Consider the following 26,760-nt stretch of genomic DNA (forward strand, 5'->3'; position numbering starts at 1 on the left):
AGAAATCGCTCCTGGCTTGGGGGACCATATGGGATGCCAGGGATCAAACCAGGTCCTTCCTGCATTGGCCGCTCTGACCCCCTCTAGTGATCTTTTAACTGTGTAGTTTTAGTCTACAGCTAGGTTTGATTTGGGAGTTCACCCACTGGTGTTTATTCCAGGACCTGCTCTGGAATCTGTGCTAAGAAATAGTCCCCAGCATTGTTAGAGGATTGTGGGGCACCGGGATTGAACCTGGACATCATTGCTCTGTTTCTTTTCTTTTAATGTGATAATGAGATACATGATATGATACATGAGAGCTTCTCAAACTGACATTTTAGCTTGATTTTCCCTGGTTCAGTTTGTTTACTACAGGTCCTACTTTATTGTAGGTAGTAGACCTTGCATTTTTGGTTATTATTGCTGTTAAGGGAATGAAAGACTGTTCATTTCCTTCTTCTCCCCCTTCTCTGCCCAGTGGGGTAGGTAATGTCATCAAACTCTTCCCAGACATTAAAATCAAATCATTACTGATTTCTTTTTTTCCTTTAAGCCATTTTATTGAGGTACAGATATTTATAATATTGTTAATTATACTTTTTTTTTTTGGTCACACCCGACGGCGCTCAGGGGTTCCTCCTGGCTCTATGCTCTGAAATTGCTCCTGGCAGGTCGGGGGACCATATGGGGTGCCAGGATCTGAACCACCATCCTTCTGCATGCAAGGCAAATGCCTTACCTCCATGCTATCTCTCTGGCCCCAACTTTTCATAGATAGGTCATTCTATTTTTTTTTTTTTTGGTTTTTTTTGGGCCACACCCGTTTGATGCTCAGGGGTTACTCCTGGCTATGTGCTCAGAAATCGCCCCTGGCTTGGGGGGACCATATGGGACGCCGGGGGATCGAACCGCGGTCCTTCCTTGGCTAGCGCTTGCAAGGCAGACACCTTACCTCCAGCGCCACCTACCCGGCCCCAGATAGGTCATTCTAACACCACACCAGAGTGCCTTCTTTCCTTCTTTCATGAAGTTTCCCTTCTTTCATGTCTCAAGGACCTTCCATCTTTGTTGAAGCTGAATTATGTAGACAAATACTTTTTTCTGAGGACTTTGCCCATTTGTTGTTCCCTTACTGTATTTTTTTCCCTTTGGTCTCACATATAGGATAGAGCTCTCTCACTCTCTTTTTTCTTTTTTCTTTTACTGTGGAAGTAGTGACACCTACATATAGAAGCAAAGAAAGCTAATCTGGAATTTTACAAAACTGTAAATCAATGATACATGTTTCAAAAAGTCTAATGCTTCATAGGTTCTTATAATAAAAAATAATGAATATGTATAATTTATGCTAGATTTATGAATAGATATAAATGTATGTGTGCAAATGTAAAATTTAGTTAGCGTGAAGAGAGTTAAGAAAAATAGCAAGGGAGAATCTGAATAGACCTGCAGAAATAGTTTATCCTAAGGCAGAGAACATTGGTTTTATGTTAGGAAATAATACATTACATATATGCTTATATGTCTGCATTAATAGGTAAAATATTGTAATAAAAGTTGTCTGAATGTTTAAAAGACCCTTGATCAAATACATAGCATTTTATATAAATTAAATGTTAAGTCATTATTGTGAATATGCATATACATTCTTAGCAGGATAATGTAAAAACAAAAACCTTTTTTAATCTAGTAGAGGGCCAACATAGGCACCGTGAGTGAATACCATACTCTATGCCAAGTGCTGAAGTTTGTCTTGCTTTTTCTTTTTTTAAAATAATATCTTTATTTAAACACTGTGATCACAAACATGATTGTAGTTGGGTTTCGGTCATAAAAGAACACCCCACTTTACCAGTGTAACATTCCCATCACCAAGGCCACCATCTCCCTTCCCCTCCAATCACTGCTGATTTTAGTCATAATTCAAGACAGAAGCCAATGGTTCCTCTCACTACTTCCCCCCTTTCCCATTACTAAGACTAACACAATACTTTTTATGTGCTTTTCTTCCCAGATAAGACACTGAAACATCTCTTACTGTCAAACCCACCCCTGTTAGACATCCTCAAACAGCTAAGTTTTGCCAAGAGGCTCTCAGTCTTGGGGCTAAAGTGATAGCAGTAGAAAGGGCTCTTGTTTTGCACAGAGCTGATCCAGGTTCTGTCTCTGACACCACCTATGGTCCCTTGAATCCCACCAGGAGTGATTCTTGAGTGCAGAGCCAGGAATAAGTCCTGAGCACAACTGGGTGTGGCCCCCAAATCAAAATAATAAAAGTTTAGTAGTATTTTTATTTGCACAGCTCACTTAATAAATCCTTACTATATTACACAGCCTATTGCATGGAATGTTATTTTGTTCCATATAACTGCATACATTTGAACTAGCTCATCACTGTTTCCACTTTCTTTCAACCTTCCAATGTGGAATCTCTGTTCTGAGTCATTTGTTTTGGTACAGAGTTATTCCGGAGATTTCTCTGTAAGTACAGTACATTCTAGTACTTTTCACAGCCACAGGCATCTCCTTTACATCTTGGAGCAATATTATTCTTCCATAGTGCTTGGATTTCTCATTGTTTATTTTTTTTTCTGTAGCAGAATATGATCTTCTGTTACCTTCCTATGTTGCCTTTAAAAGTCCGGTGCCGGTTGGATTCTTTTTCTAAAATGTCTAATGATTTCTTCTGACTTTTTTTTTTTTTTATCACGCTTGGTGGTGCTCAGGGGATACTTCTGGATCTGCACTCAGAAATTGTTCCTGGCAGGCACAGGGAACTATATGGGATGCCGGGATCGAACCACCATCCATCCTGGATCGGCTGCGTGCAAGGCAAATGTCCTACCGTGGGTGCTATCTCTCTGGCCCCTATTTTTTTTTTCAAATTTTAACATTGGTCATATTTGCCTCAAATTCATCTGCTGAATTTTTATTTAATTATGGATTACACCCACTGGTGCCTACTCTGGGCTCTGTGCTCGGAAGTGGTCCCCAGCATTGCTTGAGGGACTGTAGGGTATCTGGACATCCTGTGTATGGTATCATTCTGTTGAACTACCTCTCAGTACTCTGCTGAATACTTAACTTTTTTTTTTTTTTTGGTTTTTGGGCCACACCTGGCGGTGCTCAGGGCTTTCTCCTGGCTGTCTGCTCATAAATAGCTCCTGGCAGGCACGGGGGACCATATGGGACACCGGGGTTTGAACTAACCACCTTTGGTCCTGGATCGGCTACTGCTTGCAAGGCAAACACCGCTGTGCTATCTCTCCGGGCCCGAATACTTAACTTTTAATACCACTCTTTCATCATTGTGATAAGATGGTAAAATGTACTTTTTTGTTTTGTTTTTATTTTGGGGACACAACAAGTAATGCTCAGAGGTTACTCCTGCTATGTGATCAGAAATTGCTCCTGGCTTGGGGGACCATATGGGATGCTGGGGATTGAACCCAGGTTTGTCCTGAGTCAGCCGAGTCTTTAGTCCTGATATAGGCTGTTTGTTCCACAGTGATATTGTGACAGGAGTTGACAGATACAACTCTGTTATTCCAGTGATCATGTTTTGATTCTTAAATTCTATAATAACTTGTTAGTGGTTTATGTGTTTTAGTCTTACTCCTTGATAATCCATCTGTAAACATTAACCACTGGCAGCATTTTGTGTGAATTGTGTGTAGGGAGGAGTGGAATGCCAGGTTTTAACCAGGGTCCAGGGTGTCGTATGTGCAAAACATGAGCTCTACCACTGAGTTACATCCCCAACCTCTCAGCAAGGTATTTTAAATGCCTTTGTAGTTTCAGAGCCTAGAGCAGTAATACAATGACACCCTTGGACAGAAATAATCCAGCTACATAATGAAACCTTATTGAACTGTCAAGCCACCAATTTATTTTTGGATCTGTAGATCAGGGACATGCTTCATGACAACGCAACATGTCAGAATTTCATAGTACTACTGTATCAGTAAGATCACTGCAATTTTATGAGAAAATTACCAAGCTAGGTGAGCCTAAATAGTACCACAGAATGCTTAACTAGCCCCAATCACAGCCCAGAAAATCCTCAATGACTTTAGTAACACCATTATTTCAAATCCTTATTGATCTAAGATTTGATCATTTCATTTGCTTTTCTGCTCTAACAAACAATATGAAGTAAATTTGTTTGTGCCTGCAAGAGGGCAGACGAGGGTGGTGGTTGGGAAATTGGGGCCACTGGTGAAGGGAAGGTCACACCAGTAGTAAAATTGGTGTTTGAACACCGAATGCCTGAAACAACCATATTATGAACAACTTGGTAAATGACATTGTTATAATAAAAGCATTTAAGAAAAAAGTTTGGTGGTATTCTTTTGTAAATTTTGATATGGTTTCTCAAGGGGTACCTGAGAGGTCCAAGATCCCCACTGGTGATTCTTAGCTACCTGGGTGGCTACTAAATGCAAAAGTATGAGGATTTGATGCTGCTCAGGCCCCGTCGTTCTGGAGACATTTGGGCCACCCCAGGGGTGCTTAGGAGCCTTCAGGGCTACTATGAACTATATTCAGCCTGGTGCTTTACAGAACAAGCAGTGTTGGTGCTTACAGACCTAGCAGGGCTATGAAAATGGTGCTGCAGGGGACTATGTGATGGCACCAAGAATTAAACCCAGAGCCTCAGCATGCCAGGTCAGGCATATACTTTGGCCTTTGGAGTGATCTTCCTGGTCCTTCTAGTAAATCCCTTAGAAAGATAAAACCATTAAAGACTGAATTGTGTAACACTCAAGGTAATAAACAAGTCAGATACACTCATCAAATACAAGAATCACAACAGCAATGTAAAGCAAAGAAATCTGGGTAATGGGAGTGTGGGCACAAAGAGAGTACAGCAGGTCGGATATTTGCCTTTTATGGAACTAGCTCAGATTGCACCATATTGTTCCAAGCCTTTCAGTAGTGATCTCTGAGCATAGAGCCAGGACTAAGCACTGAGCACTGCTGGGTATGCTCCCCAAAACAACAACAATAACAACAACAAAAGTTCTGTGTGTTCCTCCCATAAGTACAACTTGCAGCACAACCCTTCTACAGGGCTCTATGCACAGTCACACTCAAGATGAAAAATAAATAGGACTGGAGTGTCTGGAGAAATAGTATAACGGGGGTAGGTTGCTTACCGAGTTCAATTCCTGATGGTCCCCTGAGCAACACCAGTACTGATCTCTGAATGTACAGCCAGGAGTAAATTGGGTGTGGAAAGGAAAGAAGGAAGGGAGGGAGGGAAGCAGAGAGGGAGATGGAAGGAAGGAAGGAAGAAAGGAAGGAAGGAAGGAAGGGAGGGATGGAGCGAGGGAACGAGGAAGGATGGAAAGGAGGGAGGGAAGGAAAGAAGAAAGGGAGAGAGGGAGGAAGGAAGGAAGGGATGGAGGAAAAAAGGAAGGAAGGAAGGAAGGAAGGAAGGAAGGGAGGGATGGAGGGAGGGAACGAGGAAGGAAGGAAGGAAGGAAGGAAAGGAGGGAGAGAGGAGGGAGGGAGGGAATAATGAAGGAGGGAGGGAAGGAAGGAAAGAAGGAAGGAAGGAGTGGAGAGAGAGAAGGAGGAAGGGAGGGAGGGAGAGAGGGAGGAAGGAAGGAAGGAAGAAAATCATAAAAGAGGGGCCGGTGAGGTGGTGCTAGAGGTAAGGTGTCTGCCTTGCAAGCGCTAGCCAAGGAAGGACCACGGTTCAATCCCCCGGCATCCCATATGGTCCCCCCAAGCCAGGGGCGATTTCTGAGTGCTTAGTCAGGAGTAATCCCTGAGCATCAAACGGGTGTGGCCCAAAAACAAAACAAAACAAAACAAAACAAAAAAGGAAATCAGAAAAGCACTCAGTGTATTCAGTGCCCCTGGGAGCATATACCGGTCAGCAAGTGAGTTGGTGCTGCTTTTCCCGAATTGCATTCATAGTGCCCATTAGCACAAGATCCCTTGGCACAGGATCCTGAACTACCACAGCTGAGCCCCTGTTCCGTGTTCCTCATCTGCTGGGTGGCCTTCGCCTGGGGCCAGGTGGGGGACCATCCTTATCATGCTGGATCCCCTTCTCACATGAGCAGCACTGAAGCTAGCCCCCAGATGCTTCTACGGGTCTCTTATAGACTATGCAAGACAAATGCTGCTTACAGTTCATCCTCACCGCCCATCTCCCTTCCTTTCTTATTGCTCCCTCATTTGTTTTTTTCTTTGCTTTGGGGCCACATCCAGCCCTGGCTGGTGTTAGTGGTGCATGGGGGACCATATGGGATGCCGAGGATCAAACACAGGTCGGCCACATGCAAGGCAGCTCCCTTCCTATTGTACTATTTTTAATTAATATTTTTATTTAAATACTTGATTACAAATATGATTGTAGTTGGGTTTCAGTCATGTAGAAAACACCCCCTCTTTCACCAGTGCAACATTCCCACCATCAATGTCCCAAATCTCCCTCCTCCCCACCCCCGCCTGTACTTGAGACAGGCTTTCTACTTCCCTCATTCATTCGCATTCTTATGATAGTTCTCAGTGTAGTTATTTCTCTAACGGCACTCATCACTCTTTGTGTTGAGCTTCCATTGTACTATTTATTGTGCTGGCCCTTGGCCCTTTGTTGTCCCTGCTTTGTATCCAGATTTTCTTTTTTGGGGGGGGAGTGTAACCACAACCAGGGGTTCTTGGGGACTAATCTCGACTCTTCTCAGAGGTCTTTGTAGCCATATGCAGTGCTGAGGATCGAATTAGGGTCAGCTGCATACAAGGCACCTGCACTGCCTTAACACCTCTGGTCAGTATCCAGCTGACCTCCAGCCAGGAACACTGAAATTTTTTTTAACCATTTTTATTGAGGAACCAGGATTTATAATACGGTCGAGTACGCTGTTCACGCATACAACTTTCCAGCACCACACCCATTCCCAGAGCTTGCTTCCTTCCACCAGTGCCCCAGGACCCCCAGCCCTCAACCATGTCAGCTCAGTTCTTCAGATGAAACTTTCTGTTCGATGACTTTGTCCATTTATCAGGACTCAAGGATTAGAAGGTGATCACTTTGTCCTGCATTTTGCCTGGGTGGAAATTTCTTTCTCAAATCAGCAGTCTTTCCAGATATTTGCTCACTGGCTTCTCCTGCCAAGAGGCCATTGTTGGTTTTAATGAAAAGTGGGGTGGTGGTGGGCCATATCTGATGGTCTCAGGAGTTACTCCTGGCTCTGCACTCAGAAATCGCTCAGAAACACCGCGGTGCTATCGCTCTGGCCCAAAAGGTCATGGTTGATGGCTAGCACAGATCCATTCTTTAAAGGATCCCCACTATCACCAGAATGTACCCTCGTGGCCGCTATAAGACAAGAAGGCTCCATCCGACTTCTCCTGCCTCCTCAAACACTCATCTCCTTGGCCCTCCTGTCTGCCCTTTGGATGTCATTTCCCCTGTTGCCTCAGATCCAGAGCCAATTGTTTGAACTCAGCAGTGACACTCTGTCTAGTCCCTTAGTTGCATCCTCCTCCTCCTCCTGCTTCCTTGATGGCCAGGGTCCGGGCAGGAGGAGGAGGTTAAGGTTTTTGGAAGAGCTAGACAGCTCAGGCCTGTTCCCCCTCAGACGCAGGGCTGGATACTGAGCCAGGGAAATCTCCAGAGCAAAGCTGTTAGGTGGAGTGTGGGAAGGCTCAGAGCAAGCAGGATGTTCCTCACAGCAGGCCAGGCCAGGAGGGCAGGAAGGTCAAGGTTTTACTGTGGTGAAGGCCCTGAAAGCTGGATAAGAGGCCTGGGTGGAGGGTCATTGCTCCTGCAGGCAGCTAGCAGCCCAGGGACTCATTTCACTGATTCAGCTGGCCCCCCTGCCCCTTCCTGGCTCCTGGCAGCTGTTTTTTTTTTTTTTTTTTTTTGGCTCCGGAAGCACATCTGTCCTTCAGCAAACGTCTCCCAGCCGACTCCTTTTGGCCTGCCATGCTCCTGAGGGGTGTCAGCGGCAGCGGCTCCGCATTAAGCCCTGCAGATTTGGACAGGTTCCCTTGTAGGGGAACGTGTGTTCCAGAAACCTCGCGGGAACAGGGCCTCGACGCAGTTGGAGTTTTATTTCTTGGCCCTAGAAGCGGAACACTCCTGCTCCCCTCCTGCTCTGCGCTCCAACCATATGGGCTTATTCAGTGATCTTTGGCCAGGCCAGGCCTGCCACGACGCTGAACTCACATTCTTCTCCTTCTCAGGCAACTCTGGGACATACAATGTAGACGTCGCCCCCTCTGTGAGACCCTCACCCCAACCCCTTAGGCAACTAGTCCTGTCTTGTCTAGTCCATGTGGTCCAGAGCCTGGAAAATGCGGGCATTCACATCAGCACACTCGCCGAAGGTGGGGGACAGGGGTTGCTCTCAGAGCTCACTCTTCGGTGATAGTGGTCCATGGGCCACCCTCCTGGCAGCAAAGAACAGCTGCTTTTCATTTCTCTTTCAGTTTGTTTGGGGACCACATCTGGAGGCGCTCTAAGGCTGCTTCAAGCCCTGTGATCAGGGGTTGCTAGAGTGATTGCTCAGAGGACTGCGGTTGTGCTTTGGATGGAACCTGGGCTGCCTATGTGCAAAGCCTGTGCCCCAGCTAGGTAAACTGTCTCCGGCCTGTTTTTCACTTGACTCTTTTTTTTTTGCAGAATCCTTACAAGTGGTGCTCAGGAAATCTGGAATCCCCACTACTGAGTCTCACTCAAGAGCCCAAGAAAGTGGTACTGCTCAGGCCCTGCACTGCTGGGGTTCCTTGGGCCACTCCAGTGGTCCTGGGGGCCTTCAGGGTTATACCTAAGGGTTCTTTGGGATCTTCAGGGATGTATCTGGAGATGCTCAGGAAACTTATGTGGTGCCAGGAATCAGACCCACAGTGCAAGCTTGCCAGACATGCACTAGAAACACCGAGCCATCTCCTGGGCCTCTCACTGAATTTTTAGGCCAATGTCCTACCCATGAAAGGTGTGTGTGTGTGTGTGTGTGTGTGTGTGTGTGTGTGTGTAATTTTTAGTGCATCTTAATCCAGGTACTTTTTTTTTTTTTTGAGGGGATGGAGGGGAGAAACATATATGGCAGTTCTCAGAGTTTACTCCTGGTTCTGCTCTCAGGGGTCAATCCTGGCAGGGTTCAGGGGACCATATGTGGTCCTGAGGATTGAACCCATATTGGCCACATGCAAGGCAAATGCCCTACCTCCTGGACTATCAATCAGGTCCTTAATCTCAGCTTTGAACCTGCATTTAACTAGTAGATGAAAATATATTAATTAACTTCTAGTAAATTTAGAGTTTTATATCAATTTTTTTCAGGGGGGCCCCTCCCAGCAATATTGGAATGGGAGGGGCCCTGGAACCACTCCCAAAGATGCATGTGATTGTAGCCTGTTGGTTTGATTCCTGAAGCCAGTGGTTCTGGGATTCACCAGAATTCCACCTGCTAGAAATGAGACCCAGGGATGACCACAGTTCCAGGCATTCACTCCCATGCTTGAGCCCTCTCTGGCCTATCATCACAGTTTTGCTGCCTATAACATCAGGCAGATTTATGGAGCATTTACTTCCTTCAGGTGATGAGGGAGACATCTGATCTTGGTGGGCATGGTGCTGGTTTGGGGTAGAGCATCCTCCTGCCTGGTTCCCCCAAGATCACTGAGTCCCCACTACTTCTGGCAGGTCCCAGACTGCCTTTCCCTGGATTCTCTTCCCCAGTTCCTCAGCTTTGCCCCTCTGCTTTCTATGCCCTTCTTTGGTATCTGGGAAATGTGGATTGCTCTCACACCCCTAGCAATCTCCAGAAGCTTTTTTTTCCAGGTTTCCTCAACCCTGAAGATGCCAAGGAGCCACAATGCCTGATAGGCTGTGGCACAGCAGCGACTCATTTTCAGATCCCAGGACCTTGCCCACCTTCATGCTTCAACCCTGAAGAGGAACAGGAGGCCAAACCCCTCTGCTCTCTCCAGTAGCTAACTGACCCACTTCATACCATCTTGCCTCTCCTTTCCCTGCAGCCCATAGAGTTGTTATCGTTTAACTTCCCAGCTAGTTAATAAATATAGAGGGAACAAATAATTCAAAAAGGACTTAAGAACAGTCAAAAAGTTTACTTTTTTATGAGTGGGTGAGTGGGTGGAGACTATCAGGTGGTGTTCAGGGCTTATTCCTGGTTCTGTGCTCAGGGATCACTCCTGACAGGGCTCAGGCAGGGGTCCTCAAACTTTTTAAACAGGGGGCCAGTTCACTGTCCCTCAGACCATTGGAGGGTCTGATTATAGTAAAAACAAAACTTATGAACGAATTCTTATGCACACTGCATAGATCTTATTTTGCAATAAAGAAACAAAACAGATACAAATACAATATATGGCCCATGGGCCATAGTTTGAGGACCACTGGCTCAGGGTATTTTATGTGCTGCTAGGGATCAAATTCAGGTAGGCTACATGCAAGGCAAATGCCTTACATCTGTGCTACCTACCCAGAATCCTCCCAATTTTTATGAGGTTAATAACCAGTGGTACTGGGAGGCCATTGGTATTGGGGACTGCTAGGCATCTGCTTTGACCCTGACATATCTCTCTACCCCATAGCGGTTAAATTGTCAGACAATGTATTTCATCTTTTTGTCACCAATCTTTACCAGAAGAGATAAAAGAGATACTTCTATTGGATCCTACCTCTCTTGAAGCTGGCATATTTTGGTGTGTGTGTGTGTGTGTGTGTGTGTGTGTGTGTGTGTGTAAGTTACTCCTGGCTCTGCACTCAGAAATTACTCCTGGCAGGCTCAGGGGACCATATGGAATACTGGTGATCAAAGTTCCCAGGGTGGCCGCATGCAAGGCAAACACCCTACTCACTGTGCTATCACTCTGGCCCCAATCTCATCCCACTAACCCACCTCAATGTTACTCAAAGGTCAATAATATCAAAGACACAGATACCAAGTGTCTAGGGGACACTCATACAGTTTTAACTAAGCCCATTGAGTAGACCTATTTCTCTCAGTATTACTTGGGTACTCTAAAACACATCTTCATGGGGCCGGGCAGTGGCCCTAAAGGTAAGGTGCGCCTGCCTTGCCTGCGCTAGCCTTGGACGGACCGTGGTTCGATCCCCCGGTGTCCCATATGGTCCCCCAAGCCAGGAGCAACTTCTGAGCGCATAGCCAGGAGTAACCCCTGAGCGTTACCGGGTGTGGCCCAAAAACCAAAAAAAAAAAAAAAAAAACCACACATCTTCATGCTATCACTATGGCCCCAATCTCATCCCATTAACTCACCTCAATGTTACTCAAAGATCAATAACATCAAAGACACAGACACCAAGTGTCTAGGGGACACTCATATAGTTTTAACTAAGCCCATTGAGTAGACCTATTTATGTCAGTATTACTTGGGTACTCTAAAACACATCTGCATTGGTCTCTAATTTTTCTTTTTTCTTTTTTCATATTTGTATATATTGTAAATGATCAATAGGACCAACTAGTTAACATCTGTCATCATACCTACGTGCAAAATTTTGTTCTTATGTTGATAGATTTTTTTTTTTTTGGTTTCTGGGTCACACCCAGCCGTGCTCAGGGGTTACTCCTAGATCTAATCTCAGAAATTGCTCCTGGAAGGCTCGGGGGACCCCATGGAATGCCAGGATTCAAAACACCGTCCTTCTGCATACAAGACAATCATCTTACTTCATGCTTTGATAGCTTTTTTTAAAAAAAGAATATCCTTTGGGCCGGGAAGGTGGCGCTAGAGGTAAGGTGTCTGCCTTGCAAGCGCTAGCGTAGGACGGACCACGGTTCGATCCCCCGGCATCCCATATGGTCCCCCCAAGCCAGGGGTGATTTCTGAGCGCATAGCCAGGAGTAACCGCTGAGCATCAAATAGGTGTGGCCCAAAAAAAACCAAAAAAAAAAAAAATAATAATAATAATAATATCCTTAACAGTTTTTTAATAATAAAAAACTTTTCAATCCTCTAAAAAATATCTTTATTTAAACACCATGATTACAAACATGACTGTAGTTGGGTTTCAGTCACAAAAGGAACACCCTCCTTCATCAGTGCAACATTCCCACTACCAATGCCCTCCACCTCCCTCCTCCCACACCCCCTGTCTTTATTCAAGACAGGTATTCTACTTCTCTCACTCATTAACAAAGCTCTAATTTTTCTTCATCTTTTAAAAAAAACTTTATTTATTTATTGATTGGTTGGTTGTTGGGCCACACCCATCGGCACTCAGAGGTTAGTCCTGGCTCTGCACTCAGAAATTGCCCCCTGGTAGGCTGGGGGCCCATATGGGATGCCAGGAATTGAACTGGGTCTCTCCTGGATCGGCTGCATGCAAGGTAAATGCCCTACTTGTACTTGATAATTATGCCCTAGTGATGCTTGGGGACCCAACAGGATGCTGGAAATGGAACCAGGGTCAGCAAAACACAAGGCAAGTACCCTCCCCACTGTACTATATCTCCAGCATTATTTCATATCTAAAAATAATAACAAATCAGGATATCTAGCAAATTTTTGCCCACACTGTTTTAATTATTTCTACATTTTTTTGTTCTTGTTTTGTTGTTTTGGGGACACACGCAGCAGTGCCCAGAGCTTACTCCCAGCTCTGTGTTTAGAAATCACTCCTGTTGGTGCTCAGGGATTGAACCTGAGTGGGCCACATCCAACCCTTTCTGTTTCGTACTATCTCTTCAGCTGTTTCTACATCTTAATTGTTTGCATTTTGCTTTATTATCATAATTCTAATAGTTTAACTTCAAATAGTTAAATAGACAGAACCACAGTTTGTCCTGGGTCGGCTGCATGTAAGACAAACACTCTACCACTGTGCTATCCCTCCAGCCCCTTGTTCACACATCTTTAGTTGTCATGCTCACATACACCTGTACATGATCTAAAGAGCATATGCTCTGTTGTTACAACACCCAGGAGTCCCAGACAGCAGAACCATCAGGACCATATGTTGTTCATGTTTGCAGCAGAGGGGGGTCAAACTGGAGGTGTTTTACCTGAATTACAGGAACTTTCTTGCCTTTCACTCATCCTCAGGTCCTCTTATCTTTGAATGTTACTGGATCAACATTTAGAATCAATTTAATTTTTGTTTTTGGAACATACCTATGTGCTCAGGGCTTACACTTGGTCCTGTGCTAGGGCTGGGATCTAGATTGGCTATCTGTATAGCAAGCACCATAGCTACTGCACTGTCTCTCATGCACTCCACCTGATTTTTTGTTTGGTTGGTTTTGGGCCACCCCTGATGGTACTCAGGGGTTACTCCTAATTCTGCACTCAGAATTAACTCCTGGCAGGCTCGGTGGACATATGGAATGTTAGGGATTAAACCTGACTCAGGTGCATGCAAGGCAAACACCCTAACCACTGTGCTATCACTCCAGCCCTGCAAGCCTACAACTCATTTTTTTTTAAATGAGTGACTTGACCTTTATTAATTAACAGCAGCAGCAGCTGCAACAACAATAGCATTTTTGTCTCTGAAGAGTACTTTCATTAGGGGCCGAGCGATGGCGCTAGAGGTTAGGTGCCTGCCTTGCCTGCGCTAGCCTTGGATGGACCGTGGTTCGATCCCCCGGTTTCCTATATGGTCCCCCAAGCCAAGAGCGACTTCTGAGCGCATAGCCAGGAGTAACCCCTGAGCGTCACCGGGTGTGGCCCAAAAACAAAAAAAAAAAAAAAAAAGAATACTTTCATTACATATTGGCATAAATCAGTCCATTTGACATGGTGATATGATTAGTGCTAGGACACGTTGGTATACATTAGTCTATTTCTTTAGCAGTTCATTGGGGCCTCTAGATGGCAGGCATTATTTTAAACACTGGGGACAGATGTTAAATGACAAGAACAGGGGCAAAAATTCTTTTTTATTTTTATTTTTGGGACACACCCAATGGTCCTTAGAGCTTACTCCTGGCTCTATGCTCAGGAATTACTTCTGGAAGGCTTGGAGGGACCATATGGAATGTCAGGGATTGAGCCTGGGTTGGCTGCATACAAGGCAACTGTCCTAAGTGCTGTGCTATCTCTCTGACCCCAGGATACAATTTCTTTAAACACTTTTTTTTAATTTAAACACTGTGGTTACAAGGTTATTCATAATACGGTCCCCCCCCATAGATAAAGTTGTTCATAATTGAGTTACAGTCATACAATGTACAACCTTTACCAGAGAACATTTCCCACCACCAATGGGACAAAAGTTCTTGACACACATACCTCATTCTTAATTCTGGTGAAAAACTTAAGAAATACATAATTGTATTTATTTCTTATAGAACACCTGCTTAATATATAAATTCAAGGTTTTGTTTGAGGAAACTTAAGCCTTTGAGTGCCAATGTATATCTGTTGAATTTCTTTTGCTTTCGTTCTACACCTATTAGGATGGGGTGTTGGGCCACACACGGGTTTCTCCTGGCTCTTTACTCAGAAATTGCTCCTGGCAGGCTTGGGGGACCTAATGGGATGCTGAGGACCGAACTTGGGTTGGCAATGTGCTGTGCTATTGTTCCATTTCCTTTTTTTTATTTTATTTTACTTATTAATTTGGGGGGGGGGATTTTGGGCTACACCTGTTGACGCTCAGGGACTACTCCTGGCTATGCACTCTGAAATCGCTCCTGGCTTGGGGGACCATATGGGACGCTGTGGGATTGAACTGCTAGCATCCTAGGCTAGCGCAGACAAAGCAGACACCTTACCTCTTGCACCACTGCTCTGGCCTTTCTTTGTTTATTTTTAATCATTTTTAAAAAAGTTGGTTTTTATTTATTTACTTACTTATTTATTTATTTTTGGTTTTTGGGTCACACCCAGCAGTACTCAGGGGTTACTCCTGGCTCTACACTCAGAAATCGCTCCTGGCAGGCTCAGGGGATCATATGGGACTCTGGGATTTGAACCACCGGCCTTCTGATTGTGAGGCAAACGCCTTACCTCCATGCTATCTCTCCGGCCCCTATTTTTGTTTTGTTTTAATTTTCCACCTTTCCTTCCCCTTTTTTGTTGTTTGGTTGTTACTACACTGATTGGAAGTTGAACACTCAAGAGTTGTTGTGTTTACACACTTGGTTATACAGTGTTTGCCAGAGTCATCCAGTCAGTGTTAATAGTGCTCACACATATTTGGGGTGTTCTTGAGATTCCACTCTTTATTGTGGCACTAGGGACACCTGCAGCAGTGCTGTCAGCAGGGAGGAGGTGTAGGGATCAAATTCACAGCCTCCCACCTGCAGGCCAGGTGCACTCTCAGCTGACAACACCCACCCACCCCCAGTCTCCATTATTATCCTCTCTTTTGTGCTAAAATTTGTGGCCCTTCTGAATCTTCTGGGGTTCATTTTCTTTCAAGTCTCTTTTCCATGGTCTTTGTTAAATTTTCTCTATTGTGAAAAATTTTGCTGCTTTATTTAATCCTTCTCCTGTGGCTTTGCTTTAATTTTCTCTTTTACTTCTTTTCCTGAACCCTGATGGCTTATGTTTCTCCTCTTTTCCATGTCATATTTTTTTCCCTTGTGTACTATACTTGTTATTTTTTAGTTTTTGGGTCACAACCGGCAGCGCTCAGGTGTTACTCCTGGCTCTACACTCAGAAATCGCCCCTGTCAGGCTCGGGGGACCATATGGGATGACCGAACCACCGTCCTTCTGCACCACCGTCCTTCTGCATGTAAGGCAAACACCCTAACTCCATGCTATCTCTCCGGTCCCTCTTTGAATTTTTATTAAAGGGAATTTAAAATTCTAGGTTATTGGATCACTGAAAAAAATCTTGTTTTTGCTTTTTATCAAAATAAGAAAAGTTTGGTGTGGGAGCAATATTATCACTGGTAAAGTGCTTAACTTGCACATGGCTAACCTAGGTTGGAACCCGATGTGGTTCTCAGGCATCACCTGGAACAATTCCGGAGTACAAATCCAGGAGTTACCCCTGAGCATCTCTGGGTATGGCCTGCAAAAACAAACAAATAAAATAAGATAATAAAGAAGAAAAATTTTTTTCACAAGTATAACAAGAAGTTTCTCTAGCTTACTAGAAATACAGTTCTAATGTCACCAGGTGTGTGTGTGTGTGTGTGTGTGTGTGTGTGTGTGTGTGTGTATGTGTGTTAAAAATTAGGTTATTTTGTCATTGAGAAAATCTTGCTTGTGATTTTTATCAAAATAAGAAAAGGTTTGGGGCTGGAGCAATGCATAGTGGGTGTGGGTAAGGGTTTATGCGTTTGTGAATATGTGTAAGAATATATGTGTGCCTGTTTATATGTAAGCATGTGTGTTAGTTTGACCTTTTCTAGGTCAAACAGCAGAACCACTGACTTCATTATTTAGCAGCTCTGGAGCTATGTCCTAAGTCTGTGTATGTTTTCAATCAGTGCCACTTTCTCCGTCACTCTCCAGTGTCCTATAGGTTTTAGGAGGCTATTCTCCTGAACTTAGGTGTGTGTGTGTGTGTGTGTGTGTGTGTGTGTGTGTGTGTGTGTGTGTAAGAGAGAGATGTTGAAGACGAAAAAGGAAAAAAAAGAAAAAGCTAAAATAAAGGGAAAAAAAAGAGAGAGATGTTGATATTTAAGCCATTAATGCACCACATCAATCTATGTTTACATCTCTTGTTACATAGATCAGCAACACATAAGGAAAGAAGTAGAGAGTCTGGCCTGCTTCATGGTCATATGTCTGTTGAATGGCTAAGTGACTGATGTCATGTCATAATGACAAAAAGTAGAAGTATAGGGCTGAAGAGATAGCACAGCAGTAGGGCATTTGCCTTGAACGCAGCCGATCCAGGACCAATGGTTATTTGAATTCCAGCATCCTATATGGTCTCTCAAGCCTACCAGGAGCGAATTCTGAGCACAGAGCCAGGAGTAACTCGTGAGCACAGCTGGGTGTGAAGAAAAAAAACCTCAAAAAGTAGAAGTATGGGATGATGGGGGACCCAAGGACCATGATGGCAGGGCATAAATCTTGGTTCTTCTGATTCTCTCTATGTCGGCCACTTGGAGTGCCATGTAATGATGACTGTCCCCCCCACCCCCCTCAAGCTCAGAGCATAGCACAACCTCCAGCTAGCTGGTTGGTCTCATGTTTTGCTGGAGCCAGTGACCTGGATAAGGGCTTGACCTGTCCTTCCTCCCGGAGATCAGACATGGAGGAGGAAGAAAGCGCAAGGACAGAGGGCCTTGAGGTCAACTCTCTGGTGTCATAGCCCAGCTCTGGGGTCTCTGACTATGCTCTTGGGCATTATCTTACACACATACATACCCTCTCATACCACCTATATGCTGCTATGAGAGGAACAGGCCAGCAGAGAGCGGGGGGGACTTAAATAAGCACAGCATATTCAGAGAGCCTCTGGATCTGTCAGGGCACCCAGGGGTCACAGACCCATAGAGAGGGGCCCCCAGGCCTTGCCATGGAACCAGGCAGTCAGAGGAGAGACTTCAGATGGGGGCTGAGTGGCTGAAATGAGCCCTTGGATTTAAACACTGTCCTTCCACCTTTCCTGATCCCACTTCCCTTTCAGTGAATCCTGACTATATAGTGGGCCACATGCCACAGTATGGGGCACAGAAGCTGTGTTCCCCACCCAGACATTCAATGAGGAAATGTGAAAATTGGACCTTAATCATACAAATCTGGGGGTCACAAGTATGCTGACATGAAGAAGGAAATAGAAGATTTTGGGGTAAGGGAGTGAGGATAAAGGTGAGGGGAGAAAGAGGGGAAAAAGAAAGATTCTCTAAGTCACAGTTTCCCACATTTAAAAAACTACCTTCCTACGAATTATTTAAAAAATTCATTATAACTGTGATTTACCAAATTGTTCAAGTTATTTCCAATATTCAATGTTCCAATCCCACTACTAGTGTGCCTTTCCTTCCACCAGTGTCCCCAGTTTTCCACCCATCTCTATGTCTGTGTCCTTAGCAAGCAGCCTATGAATTCTTAGAAGGTTCGCCACTTGCATTGCATGAGGCTGCTTCAGCAGGATCCTAGTTTGAGTCCCAGCGCCACATTCTTCTGTGTAGTGCCAGGGGCCATTCCTGAGCACAGAGCCAGGAATAGCTCCTAAGTATAGGCCCCCAACCCTCCAATATGATAATGATATTAATGATAATCATAATAAAACTTTGGGATATTATTATTATTATTATTTTATAGGAGCCATCCCCAGCGGTGCTGGGGAGTCTGAGGTTACTTTCTCAGACTTAGGAGCCACTAGGATTGGTGACCCTGAGCTAGGTAGGAGGGGCATGTGATGCTGGAGAGAACCCAAGGCCTTGTACATGCTAGATTTATGCTCAACTACTGGATCCATATTTCTGGCCCCTACACTTGGTTCTTTAAGATCAGTCTCTCTTTACTTAGACCAGCTCAAATGCCTTCAGTTTCTCTGCAACCAAATGGTGTGAATTTACACCCCTTCGTCTCAGTTTCAGAGCCTACCAAGTGGTGTCCTTAATGCATTTTAATGCATTATACTTAAGGTTTAATGCATTTTTCTTCCTTTGGCTTCACAATTCTCATGACTTTTCACTATGGCACCACACATAGCACAGATATCTAGGAAATATCTTTTACTATGCTTCTGAATGTGTATCCAACGTGTAAGATGAACATTTGCACATTAATATTAAATACAAGTACACTTAGAATTTCAATACATCCCAAAAGGGAAGGAAAGCTTTGATGGAATGTAACCTTGGGGTTATAAGCAGCTTGAATGGATTCTGAGGAAAACTATATGAAATCTAATTGGAAATAGTTTAGTTACTAGATTCTATTTATCAACCCTTTGTTTAGAGGGATGATGGTCCAGAGACTTTGTCGATAGGTAAAGCTCTCTGTCAGGGGCTGGAGCAATAGCACAACAATAGGGTGTTTGCCTTGCATGCAGCTGGCCAGGGTTCTATTTCTGGTATCCATATGTTCCCCTGAGCTTGTCAGGGGTAATTTCTGAGTACAGAGCCAGGAGTAAACCCTGAGCACCCTGGCCCACACCCTCTCAAAAAAGAAGTTTTCTGCCAGACATATTTTATGTAAAAAAACATATTTGTTTTTTTTTGTTTGTTCGTTTTTTTGGGCCATACCTGGCAGTGCTCAGTGGTTACTCCTGGCTGTCTTCTCAGAAATAGCTTCTGGCAGGCACGGGGGACCATGTGGGACACCGGGATTCGAACCAACCACCTTTGGTCCTGGATCGGCTGCTTGCAAGGCAAATGCCGCTGTGCTGTCTCTCCAGGCCCATATATTTGTTTGAAATGAATGAGTCAAAGTTATATACTCTGAACTTGGGGCCACACCCAGCAGGAATGGGGACTAGCCTGAGCTTATTTACCTAGGGATCATTCCCAGTGGTGCTCAGGGGACCTTGCTATTCGGAGGACTAAACCCAAGCTTTCAGCATCCAAAGTCTGTGCTCAGCTCATTGAGCTATCTCTTTGGGCTTTTTTTTTTTTTTAAATGTGTGTTTTTGTTTGTTTGTTTTTATTTGGGGGTTACATTAGGCAATTCTCAGAGGTTATGCTTGGCTTTGTACTCGGGAATTCTTGGTACTCCTAGTGTGCTTAGGGGACCTTGAGCTATCTTTCTTTTTTTTTGGTTTCTGGGTCACACCCAGCAGCGCTCAGGGGTTCTTCCTGGCTCGCTCAGAAATTGCTCCTGGCAGGCTCGGGGAACCATATGGGATGCCAGATTCGAAACACCGTCCTTCTGCATGCAAGGCAAATGCCCTGCCTTCATGCTATCTCTCTGGCGCCCCGAGCTATCTCTTTCAATCCTTACTTCTCCTCTCACCAGTCCGTCTTTGAAGGGCACCAACTTTGGAAGCCAGGCCATTTCTCTGGAGCCTGACACTCACACATCTGTTTTGTTTTGTTTTTGCTTTTGGGCTACGCCTGGCAATGCTCAGGCCTTACTCCTGGCTCTGTCTCAGGAATCACAGAGATCTTCCTCAGGTCAGTGTTGTGCAAGTCAAGTACTCTATTCTCCAGCTCCTCATCTGATTCTACATAGATAACATTATAAGAACTTCAGTCAACTTTTTCATTTTGAATAAAAGCCCACTTTTTTAGCAACTATGGGAAGTCCTCAGTGGTAGATAAAGTGGATTCTCTTCTCCTGCCACGTCCCACTGCCTTTCCTTCCCATTATTGCTGCTGTGGGTAGGTGAAGAGGTGGCATACTTCGTTGTGACAGGCTGGCGATCATACACTTGCTGTGACACATGAGATGCTAATAACAGCATCGTCTGGACTGCACGTGGCACCTGGGCTGGTGCTGGGAATGGAAATAGGTGGCCTTCTCATCAAATGTTCTGCCACTGAGCTCTGGATTAAATGAGATCAAGTGGGCTCATTTCATTCATATCATCTTGTTCCTGAGAGATAAGCTTGGCAAGTTCTGTGACCAAGGCTCAAAGGACCACCCTACTTCTCATTTTTGAGAACAAAAATAGGGTCATGGTCTTTAGATTTACAGGCCTGTGAATCTAAATTTCTCAGCTCCCTCAGACTTCCGGGCTCTGAGAATAACTCTCTGCTACTTTGGGAAGGGGAAGGTGTTGAATGCAGAGTATCAGAGGCAGCTCTCCTAAGCTCAGAAGCAAATCCAGGGAACTTCAGACCCTGATCCAACAAGTAACTCACCTTCCAGTTAGGACTCCTGTACCCTGCTCTTTTCCCCCAGGTAGTAAAATTAGTTTTTTTTTTCTTTTTGGTATGTGTGTTTCTTTCCCTCCTTAGCTTTATCGAGATAATAGATGTGACACGTTGTTTTCATCGGAGGTGTGCAGGTGATGATGTAATTTGGAGAAAGAAAGAAGATATTCTCAGATAGAGCTTACCTGTCTATGCAAGGTCCTGGATTTAATCGCTGACACCATAAAAGAGATAAAAAGAAAGAAAGGAAGATGGTTTTGTGTTAAGCTGATAAGTCAATTTATTATGGAGACTATAGCTAGATGGAGATTACAGCTAGATTATAACTAGACTATCACTAGAATTCCTGGCAGCCCAGGTTGGACAACGTGAGCCTATCTTCGCACTAGCTGATTGGGCCTCCGAATGGTCACCTGACCTAAGCTGGGCCAATGAGCTGTTCTCCTGGGAGATGAGACTAAAGACTAATTTAGTCAACTGGGAAGCTTCCTGCCACAGTGATGGAAGGGAGGCCACATGTGTCTTCAATACAGGGAAGGTCAAGCTGTTATTGAGTTCAGGTGTTTGCTACTGGAAAGTTAATTACTTAAGAGACAAGAGTTGGGGCCGGCGAGGTGGCGCTAGAGGCAAGCGCTAGCCAAGGAAAGATCGCGACCGCGGTTCGATCCCCCGGCGTCCCATATGGTTCCCCCCCAAGCCAGGGGCAATTTCTGAGCGCTTAGCCAGGAGTAACCCCTGAGCATCAAACGGGTGTGGCCCGAAAACCAAAAAAAAAAAAAAAAAGAGACAAGAGTTGATGTGGGGGGAAAATAAGATTATTCAGATGCTAGCAATCTAATAGGATGTGGGCTTGTGTGTAAAACTCTCAGATTGATTCACAAGTTGACTTAGGAGTGCTTGAGAGAAGTTGAAGGAAAATGATGGGTAGTTGACCCACTTAGCTACGCTTCAGGAATCCTGTCAGAGGCTTTCTCTTCCTTCCACATCCCTGAGCCATCCACAGTCAGTTTGGCTCAATATTAAACACAAAGAGCAGGGGAACCCCTTTTAAGACTGGGAGGCTATGCAGGAGTTAACGTGAGAATTCTTTGATGAGTGGTGAGAGGAAAAAACATGGTAAGGAGCAAGGTGGATTTTCTGATGCCTGCATGCAAGGCTTTGGGGAAAGAAGAGCCTGGGCCCCTCAGAGCAAAGTTCCCGTGTGACAGGAGTCCACACCAGGCTTGGGTTTGACTCCTTTTACTACGCTAGTTGTACTTTCCGGTCTCTGAGATTATAGGGATTCCCCCAGGTCCTCATCATCCATTCCCCAGGGTGTTTCTGTTACCTGTCAAGAAAGGAGCTCCACAGAGCTGGAGCTCTGGCCCCAAGTGGGGGTGCTGGTTGGGGATGGAAAGGAACACTAGTTTATTCCTCAACGGGGAGGAACCAGGAGGTTTTTCCTCCCAGAACGGATAAACTGATCAGTGGCCTGCTTGTTCTGGGGGAGCTGATGGTTTTCCAACCCCCACCCCACAGCTGCATTTTGGGTTCAAAAGACTTTTGTGGCTAGCCTGGGAAGCAGATCACCAGTTCCAACATTGTTTCTATGGGAGACACATTCCACGATCCAAACAATGAATTTAGTGAAGAATGTTGGCTTCCAGGAGGGATGGGCAGAGAACCCAGATCCAGGCTGACTCCCTGTTAACCATTTAGGCCTCCCTCTTTCCACCCTGGTGCTGTGACCTGGGGGACCCACTGGGCAGGCAGCGTGTGTGAGGGGTGCGGCAGGAATATTCCGAGAAGGAGGGGACACAGAAGGGCAGGGCGGGCAGCTGTGCTGAAGCTGGAGCTGCAGGAATGAATGGCTAAGGAGGGGGAGTGGGAGGCGGACAAAGAAACTTGGCTCCTTGGCATGACTGTCACGTCGGTCCCTCCCTGGAGTCCTGTTGTCCTGGGCACTGACTTGGACTCGGGTCCGAGGAACCTTGCTGAGCTTCACTGCTCAGTGTAAACTCTTTGGAATAGGCAGGAAAAAAAGAGGAGAGAGGGAGAGAGAGAGGAGAGAGAGGAGAGAGAGAAAGAGGAGAGAGAGAGAGAGACAGAGACAGAGAGAGAGAGAGGAGAGAGAAGAGAGAGAGAAAAAAAAGAGGAGAGAGGGACAGAGAGAGGAGAGAGAGAGGAGAGAGAAAGAGGAGAGAGAGACAGAGACAGAGACAGAGAGGAGAGAGGAGAGAGAGAGAAAAAGAGGAGAGAGGGACAGAGAGATGAGAGAGAGAAAGAGGAGAGACAGAGACAGAGAGAGACAGAGAGAGAGAGGAGAGAGAAAAAGAGGAGAGAGGGAGAGAGAGAGAGAGAGAGAGAGAGAGCCAATTCCCATCTCCTGCTCAGGCTGGGAAATCTGGGGGTGCTCGAGGTAGGTGGGAGCATTCAGAGTGTTCCCGGGGAGTGTCCATCGACATGCACCCCTTTCGGAGAGGGGAGATGCCCAGCTCCTCCGCCCTCCCAGCCGTCCCCTGCCCGGAGGAGGCCGCCCCCAAGGCTGGAGGGGCGTTGCGGGGCGTCTCGGGGCGGGGCGGCCGCAGCTTTGTCTGGGAGGGAAGGAGGGGAGAGGCCCGCCCCGGGGAGGGCAGAAGAGAAGGGGCGAGGATGGGGTGCGCGATGGAGATCGAAGCCGGGGAGAGGAGCGGCGGGCCGGGTAGGGGCTGGCAAAGGGTCGGGGGGCGCTCTGTGGGCCACCCCTAGTTCGAGGGGGGCCCGGGGATTCGCACTTGGCCGCCCGAACCTTCTGTCTTGGGCGGGCCCAAGTTGGGGCTCCCCGCCTGCTCCCCCGCCTGATCCCGGGGTCCCCCCTGGACCGCGGCAGGTGCGGAGCTGAGCTCCAGCGGGCTTGCGAGGGTTGGGGTGCGCCAGGCGCCAGGTCTGGCCCCAGAGGCGGGCAGCCGGGCGGATCTGTCACTTCTGCATTTTGCAGAGAGCACAGCGGCTGCAGGGGTTCGGGGGCCAGCTAGCTGGGGGCCCCCCTGATCCTGGCTGCTACCACGTCCTTTGTCCCCAGGTGTCGGGCACCCCGAACCCTAGAACGACAGAACGGGACAGTTCGGCTCTGGCCAGCCAGAAGGACCCCGAGGAGTAAGTACCTACCTGCGCGTGGCGAATGAATGGGCGCCCCAATGGGCCCACCCGACCGACTGACCAACCGAGACTCGTAGCAGACCCAACCGGTGCCTGTCACCGGCCTGCCTGCCTGTCTGTCTGTCTGTCGGTCTTACTACTATGGGGGAAAGAATGAGGAACAATAACTCCTTCAGGGAGGTGCTGCAAGGCCTTTCCAGAGTGTCTGGGGGGACAGTCTAGGGTTGGCTGTTTTCCTCAGCCGGGCACATTTACTCAATGGCAACTTGTGCCAGGGCTGAAGATCCAAGGAACTTCTGGCTGGGATACTCTGCATTGTTTGAAGAGTTCCTGCCTTCCTTCCTTCCTTTTCTCCTTCCTTCTCTCCCTTTTTCCTTTCCTTTCCTTCCTTCCTTCCCTCCCTCCTGTCTTCCTTCTTCCTTCCCTCCTATCTCCTTCCTTCCCTCCTTCCTTCCCTCCTAATCTTCCTTCTTTCCCTCCTAACTTCCTTCTTTCCCTCCAATCTTCCTTCCCTCCTATCTCCTTCCTCCCTCCCTCTCTCTCTCCCTCCCTCCCTCTCTCCTTTCCTTCCTTCCTTCCTTCCTTCCTTCCTTCCTTCCTTCCTTCCTTCCTTCCTTCCTTCCTTCCTTCCTTCCTTCCTTCTTTCTGCTGTGCTATCTCTCCGGGCCTCCCTCCCTCCCTCCCTCCCTCTTTCTTTCTTTCTTTCTTTCTTTCTTTCTTTCTTTCTTTCTTTCTTTCTTTCTTTCTTTCTTTCTTTCTTTCTTTCTTTCTTTCTTTCTTTCTTTCTTTCTTTCTTTCTTTCTTTCTTTCTCTTCCTTCCTTCCTTCCTTCCTTCCTTCCTTCCTTCCTTCCTTCCTTCCTTCCTTCCTTCCTTCCTTCCGTCCCTCCCTCCTTCTTCCTTCCTTCCTGTGTAGCATGGGGTCTGAGCCCAGAGATTCTATAAATTGGGCCCTTACTTATGGGCCCCAGCAGCTACTGGTGCTTGGGAGTCAAGAGTCCCAGTGAACCTTTGGGGCTAGAAAATGCTGTCTGTTGAGGACTGAACACGGAGAATGGGGGTAGTTTGGGCAGAACGTTGTTCTTAGGAGGGAGCTGAAGTCAGCACCCCTGGGTGAGTGGGCTGGGGATTTGCTGGAGTGTCTGGTAGGTGAACTTTCTCCTCAGGCAGAGAGAGCTGTTCAGGAGGCAGGATCATCTTTGGGATCCAGCACGGACACAATGAAGCTCTTCTACCTTCTTTTCTATGCTTTGGGAATCTGGCTGGAATGGTGAAGGACTTGTGAGGGGAGCCAAACATAGATGAGTCTGGGGACAATGGGCTCCTAAGTGATCTTTTCTAGGCACAGGAGGCTTGTTCCATGCACCTGATTGAGTACATACTCAGCCCCTGTTTGGCTGAACCCTCTTTCTGAAAGAGGCCTTCTTCTGACTTGGGGTGCTAAAGCCCATCTTTCTGTATTTCTACTTAGCTTCTGTGTTGGGGGGCTCTCTAGTCTGTTTTCGGAGGAGTTGGCCAGGGCTGCCCGATGACCCACTCTCATGCTTCCTATTTCTCAGCTTCCCTTTCCTTTGCATTTTGCTCTGATTGCTGGGTTTGCTTCCTGGTACACCAGAATCCAGTTCTGTGTCTGCCTTCATGCGTGAGCTGCTTACGAATAACTGAGTGCAGGCTGGAGGGGCGCCCAGGATGTCTTGGCACCTCTGCTGGGGTGCCAAGGGCTGGTCTATTAAAGTTGCCAGAACGGGAGGCCTGTTGCTAATGCACTAAGGGACCCCAGTCTGATGAATACCTCATTCCTCTCTGGTGAGATTCTGGGGTCCTTAAGCAGGACAGGAAGTGGGGTGTGCAGGCCCTGATTGCTAGAGAATTGCTGGGAGAAGCTGGAAAATACAATGAGGGGAACCCAAGATCAGCCCTCGGGTGCTATGTCTCCCTCTTGCTCCCTACCAGTGAGAAACTGGGCAGGCCTCAGCTGTCCTCCTGGGTCAGAACAGTCTGTCTTGTGGCTGTAGCTGAGACTATTCTCTGGCCCTCTCCTGACCTCTCCTGTGCTTCTTATGGTCAGTGCTACTTATGAAACCTCCACACTAGGTCCTGGTTAAACATGTCCCTGCCCCATCCTAAGAGCTTCAAACAAGTCCTGAAACTGGCCAAGCCATGCAGCCCTGTGATTATGGGTTGCATGTGGCTGTGGGGGGTGGGGGCAGGGCTGGGCAAAAAGCACAATAAGCAGCATCCCAACCTGGGTTGGAGGCTTCTAGGGGGTCATCTTAATCATCATAGACTAGCCTGTAATCATAGGTTGATGCAGCTTGAAGTGGCAGAACTCATGCCCTGGGCAATAGTGGTCGAACTAGGAATTGGTGGGGGAGAGGGGAGGGTAGAAGGGCCTCTAGGCAGTTCCCACAGGATGAGCAGAGTGACCTGGAAGGACTTAAACATTGGTAACATTTTGGGGGCCAGGGAGCACCTACTGGTGCTCAGGACTTACTTCTGGCTCTGTACTCTGGGATCACTCCTGGCAGGGCTCTGGGGATCATCTGTGGTGCTGGGGATCAAACTCCCTGTCCTATTGGACAGGAAGGGGCATTGGTGACATTTGACAAAATGGCACTTTGTGCTTTCCTTGATCATGGCAACCCAAAGTTCTTTAGGTTCATTTGATAAGCAGTGTATTTTTGATGGTTGGTCACTCGTTTCTTTGAATAAAAAAGTTGGGCACAGGATGCCAAGTGCCCCAGTTTCCAGTTGTAATATTGGGGGATACAACATTTCGGGCAGCATCTTTCCCACCATCCCTGGTTTCAGCCCGTTACTGATGGAGCATATGTACCTACCTCTGCTCTTGCCTAATCCATGGGGTAACTTTGGGACCCAGTCTGAGATTTTGCCCTGATCTCAGCTGCTCGCAGTTGTAACCTGTGCCCTTCACTGACTGTTTTTTTCCCTTCTCCACTTTCCACTTCTCTT

General features: G+C 46.5%; 2 protein-coding genes across 2 annotated transcripts in view; both read left to right on the forward strand.

The window, feature by feature from the left end:
* The window catches only part of TMEM230 (transmembrane protein 230), a 768,807-nt gene that overhangs the window by 273,886 nt on the left and 468,161 nt on the right, over positions 1 to 26,760 (forward strand). The gene's annotated exons all lie outside the window — the stretch shown is intronic.
* Positions 23,279 to 26,760, forward strand: part of RASSF2 (Ras association domain family member 2) — a 53,009-nt gene continuing 49,527 nt past the window's right edge. The window contains exons 1-2 of the mRNA XM_049779467.1: positions 23,279 to 23,352; positions 23,713 to 23,786. The gene's annotated coding sequence lies outside the window, so the exon portion shown is untranslated. The remainder of the gene's footprint in view (positions 23,353 to 23,712; positions 23,787 to 26,760) is intronic.

Source organism: Suncus etruscus, chromosome 9 (assembly GCF_024139225.1).
Source record: "Suncus etruscus isolate mSunEtr1 chromosome 9, mSunEtr1.pri.cur, whole genome shotgun sequence".
NCBI lineage: Eukaryota > Metazoa > Chordata > Mammalia > Eulipotyphla > Soricidae > Suncus > Suncus etruscus.